Source organism: Geospiza fortis, unplaced genomic scaffold, assembly GCF_000277835.1.
Source record: "Geospiza fortis unplaced genomic scaffold, GeoFor_1.0 scaffold130, whole genome shotgun sequence".
Lineage (NCBI taxonomy): Eukaryota > Metazoa > Chordata > Aves > Passeriformes > Thraupidae > Geospiza > Geospiza fortis.
The window spans coordinates 7751624-7757623 of NW_005054300.1; positions in this window are offsets into that span (position 1 = coordinate 7751624).

The following is a 6000-nucleotide window of genomic DNA, read 5'->3' on the forward strand; positions in this document are numbered from 1 at the left end:
CTACGATTATTTTGCTGCAAAGTGAATCATAGTACCAGACAACTTGAATAAAAGCAAGGGCTGAACAACTACGCAGTGCTCCTGGAAGGCAAATACGTCAAGAGGACAAGACCAACACCTTTCTGCTTATGTGCTGCTCCTCCTGCTGATATGTTACTACAATACAAAAGTGAGAAGAAAAATTCTCACTTCAGAGAGAACTTTTATACCATTGTTTTCTTAAGGAATAAACTGTAAGACTCAATACTAAACATTCCCTCATATGAATGCTTTCCTGTGCAGCTTTTAAGAAAGTGCAATTGCTTTATAAAATACCACATTCTATTCTTTCACACCAGAATCCTAAAACTCTCTAAATCACTTTTTGACAATAGAACTGCTTTTAACCACAGGCAAAAAAAAAAAATTAAGAAAACCAGAAATCCTGTACTTATTGAGAAGTAGCTTTATTTCTAAGAACATGTTCAGAAGCTGTCCTAAAGTCCATGTGCTACAGCTACTTGCTGTACTGTCATTACAGCAAGCACTGGCTGCTGCTGGTCAGTAGCAAAACAATTCTTCCACAAAGGAGGTGCTATGTTTATTGCAGAGCTAATAGCCTAACAAAAACATTAAAATAAATACTGCCTTACTACTTTCATAAAGCAGAAGCAACAGAAAAAGATCTGATAAAGCCAAAACAGCGGGAACAATACGAAGCATTACTGTGGCAGTGGAAATTCTTCCACTGGCTTGAAAATTACAGGTGGAAAGATTACAAAGGTAGAAAGGAAAAAAGAATATGGACGTCTGAGCTGAGAACAGTGTCCCTATTCAAGGAATAGGAAATATTCTTCCTCCTCATCAAAACTATTTCACTTGTACAAGAAAAGTATCATTTAAAACCAACAATGAATTTTCAATTACAGCACTTGTAGTGAAATTATATTCTATTCTTTGAGGTTCCATTTTTGTAATCATTTCCAGGCAGGCAGTCCCTTGGAAGCAGCAAGGCTCTCTGGGGATGCCAGGTTTCACCTGCAAACAGAGTATTACAGAGTGGGATTAAGTGATATATGATTCTGCTTCACTATTTTAATTTCTCAGAGTTATTTTAGCAAAGTTACTGTAATTAAAAATTAGTCTGTGTAGTCAAATCTAAGTCCAGTGTTTGAACAATTAAAGGAACATATTTGAAAACCAATTAACAGAAACTCCTGAGGGTTGCTTCAATGCAAGAATGTGACTAGCTAATAAAAATATGACCCCCAAGGCACGAACTCCAAAGTGCTTCTCAAGTTTTTTTTTTTGTCATGACAGTATGCACACACTGAAGTCAAGTACTAGTACATAGGTCTGCTCCAGATGAAAGGCAAGTTACCATCTCAGCAGGTTTTGATGCTTACTTTCTATCAGTTGCCTTAAAATTCACGTTTGCTTCAAGTTTTTATGCAACTAATTGCTTACCATTTACCAGAGTGAAATGAAACCTTCATTGAGTGAGAGCCTCTGTTCTGTCCTGCATGGGAGTTACCATTGGTAACGTTCTCTGCGCTGTTTACTAATCCATCTTGGTTTACATGAAGACTTCTCCAGCTGCCAATGTATGGAGTGAAAGAAGTGCTGTGTGCTTTGGCAGGAGGCCTGGTGCTGCAGAACTACCAGCCAGAGTTTTCTCATCTCTTACAAGGATGACAGCACCAAACTGAGCACTCTGGAGGAGTCCATGAACTTCTTCAGTCACAAGCTCATGGCTTTGCAACAACCAAGTAAATCTGCATTCTTGCACAGGTCTGCACCCCTCTTTTTTTCTCTTGCACCTACTGCTGATCATGACAGCAGTAGAATTATGCTATCAGTAAAACAATCAGGAATCTACCTACTCTCTTAACATTTCCATTCACCTGTATGTTATAATAATTTTTTTTTAGACTAAACTGTAGGCAGGAAAGTTAAATCAATTCAGGTTGAACATTACCAAAAAGGATCCTTCAGGAGACTATCCATACTTTTTCAGGTTACAGGTTCATCAATCGTTCTTTTAGACACTTAGAGATTAAAATACCTCATGATTCAACATCCATAAAGCATCAGTCTTGTGTGAATTTGCTTGCCATGAAGCTAGAGAATGTATGAGATCCCAGCACATTCCTGATACTGATCTAAATAATTCTGATTGCATGCACAGGCAGACAGACTGCGTAAGTAGATAACGTGCTCAAAACGCTAACATGTTTTATCACTTTTAAACTCATCAGGAATTCAGCCTACTACTTCATACACAAAAGGTCCAACTACAAAGCCCCACAATGATTTAATCAGTGTTCCCAAGTTATTAAGAACAACTAATCACGCCAAATCAGGCAAGTCTGAAGATGATGAATATTTATAAGGCTTTGTTATGTAGTTCATTTTGAAGAAATTCTGAAGTCTCGCTACAATTAAAGCATTTTCAGAACCTCAGTCTGCAGCTTTTTGCCAAGCCTGTAATTGACTCAGAAAATTCCCTCCTAATGATGGTGGCCAGGGCAGATGCCTGCCATGCTCTTGTTTCCCAGAGTCCAGCTTCTACAACTTCTAGATCACAGCAGTAAAATTTGGTCTGCCATGGGCTGCACTGCCAACGTGACAGCAGAAACACTGGTGTGTAACACCAGTGTACAGGAATTACAGTAGCATTAATGAGACCACACCACGCGTGACCTTGCCTAAAACAAGGGCCCTCCCTGGTAGTTTCACGAGTGAGATGAGGCCCCAGCTGAGTAACTGGCCTGATAATTAAAATGATGTGCTGGCCAAACGAGATGGGATATACAATCAGACACCATAAAGCTAGTTTACTGCCCTACATCTACAGTCCTTAACTTGACCACAGTTTCCAAAGCACTGGGTAAAAAAAGTCAAACAAAAAGGCAGGACCTTATACAATTTGATGCTACACAGAGCAATAAAGGATAACAAGGTTTTTTAATCTCTTAATTACTTGAGCTTAGTTTTCCTATGTCCTCAAAAATTGCCCCAAACAATTCATCCAAACCTCCAAAATAAACAATCTCTAACCACATTCACCAGAAATAGAACAATTAATCTCTCCCTAACAATTCTTTCCTTCAATATTTTACAAAATTCCAAAAGGGTTTTGAAGTATTTGATTATTTGGAAGACCTGGGGGACGAGGGGGGGGTAAGTAAAATTATCTGGTCTTAATATTTAGATATCATTAAAATATAGTATCATTAAAATTTTCACAGATCTGGCATAGTAATTTGGCTTACATCAGTATTTTCAAATTGCATGTTAAGAACATGACTGATCAGACAAGTTTCTGTGCTACGTGACCAACTGCTTCAAAGCGTATTTTACAGAAATGTAAAGAAGAAATGTACTTATTAATTCCATTAATTGCTTTATTCATTGAATACTTGCAGACCAGGGGTTCTCATTCTCTCTTCCTCCCCGTGACATTTTTCTCCCATCACCTTACAGTTGCAGGGCTTGCTCCACACCCCAGGACTGCGTTGGTGTCTAGTGCGTGGCCTGCACACACAGTGGGAAATGTTAAACTGAATGCTACAGGAGAGATCTCTGTGCTTTATTCTGTGTTCTGATGTGTATTTCATAGATTTTATGTGCAAGTAGCACATCAGATTGCCCAAAACTCTCTGTAAAGCCAACTCAGTTAATGCTTTATTCTACCATCTGTCTTATACCCTCAAAAAGAAAAACTTGTGAGGTTTGAATTAAAAAAAAATGCCAAACAAAAAACAAGATGTGATTAAAACTACAGTTGTACTGCATAACAACAAGAAATTCACAGAAAGATGAGAGAACTGGCAAGAAAATCTGATTTAGCGACAAAAACAGAGAGAATTCAGAATTCTGAATCATTAAAAGCACTGTAATCCCACATTAAAAGCAACTGTTTATCTAACACTAGAGCTTTGACATGACAAACAAACCCCTAACAATGAGCAGTTTACAAGAGTCAGCGGTGTGGTTCAACAAATGAAGTCCTGGCTGTTCACATGTTTTGTAGTTTAGTTTTTACTATTTTGGACAATTCTGGTTCTACTGTTAAAATTATAAATAAACTCTGAGCTCTCCTGCATTCTCTTCCATATCAATTGTTCAGGCAAGCTATAGTTCTTACTCATTCTAAAAACAAGGTGCAGAAGGTAAGATTTTAATAGAAAGCTGTAGTGAAGCAACTTTCAAATAGTATCCATCAAAAATCACCTTATTATATACATACAGTACTACGTGATAAGAATATTTTAGCAACTTATGGGCATCATAAAAGGTGAAAGCAAAGATACTCACTGACAGATCATGCATATACAAATACACAACCAGACACAGAACTGATCAAAGCAACTTCTCTAGATTTTTATTATGGACTTTTTGATCTCTATGCTGTTAGAAGACTGGACAAAGTTACTATAAAAGCATCAAATACAACAAAATTAATATATTAAAAATATTAACCCCACATGCCATTTCTGAAGTGGTCTGACTATACTTTTAGTAAATGACTTCTACAATAACCAGTAATGACCCCTATAGCTAGGAGCCTAACACCTTCCAGTACAGTGAAACACTGGAGGTAATGAACTTCTTGCCCCTTCCCTCTTTCTTCTGGATCTTACAGCGAAGGGGAGTGCTTTTGTATTCATGTGCAAAATAAGTTATACACTTGACACTTCAATCAATTCCCAAAGGTGCCATTTCATCCAAGGGATTAGACCACAGCCTTACACTGACTGAAGACAAAAAGCAGAAAGCGAGCAAAAAAAGCAGGCAAGCATAGAAATAAGAATCCTTCTAGGGACTTCCCAAACAGAATAGATAATTTTAATTCCGTACATCAGATGAAAAGAAGGTAAGTTGTAACTGAGAAATTATCTTGCTACTTGACATAAAGATGAAAGTTAAAAATGTTACGAAAAGAAAAAGTTCAAGCATGAACACAATACAGAGATGGAAAACAGAGAACATGTAAGTGAAGGAAAAGATTCTTAATTTTCACATCTCAAAAAAATTATCGCATGAAAGAACTATACCTGCTCTCATTTCATTATCATTTATGTAAATCCTAATTCACAATTAAAATTAAATGGATGATTAAATCATGGTTGTAGGCAGTATGAAAACACAACAGGCCTGCTCACATACATAAAGTTAAGTCCAAATACTGCATATATTCACTTGCATAAAGAGGAGTAATCTAGCAAGACAAACTATAGCCTGAGAAAAGCATTGGCTTTTCTCCACACTGTGGATTACCTTTACAATTCTGAAGCATAAATAGCAATAAAGAACAGTAACAGTGCATCCGAATTTTGACACACGAGCACCGACAGTATGAGTCATCATAACTCACTTCTTTCCCCGGAAAGATGCTACTTTTGACGTCTCTAACTCGTGCAGTATTAAATATAGGTTTGGCTACTAAGGTAACAGATACAGTGATAATTAAAGAAAGAAAACAACTTAGCCTTTGTCCCTGACGCTAGCTCCCCTCCCGGACAAACTTTGCCGAGTTGTTAGGCAGTTTAAACTGCCCCTAAAAGTTAGCTGTGCCAAGGCTCCCACCCGCTCCTCCCTTGATCGAGGTTAGCTGCGCTCTCTCCACCGGAGCTGGGGACACTGGTGACACAAACACGCAATAACGAGCCCCGCACAAAGCCACTGCCAGATAACTCGTCAGAAACTGAAGAGGCCGCTCCCATCAAGTTTGGGTAACTGAGAGCAGTCTCTTCTTAAAGAATTTAAACTTTTTTCTTTTTTTCATAATTATGCCTTAGGAAGACATGGCAAGTTAAGTAACACGACAATTCAGTGAGGTTTTTCGAGAAGGAAGGAAAACAAAGCAAGCCCCCGGGCAACGAAAGCCACACGGCTGATGACCAAGCCTGCTTTGTCAAAGGAGGTGCAGCTGCAAACACCGGAGCAGGACACAAGGCAGGGCTCAGGCCTCCTCGGCACACCTCAGGCCCCGCCGCCCCCATCGCGCCCACCGCC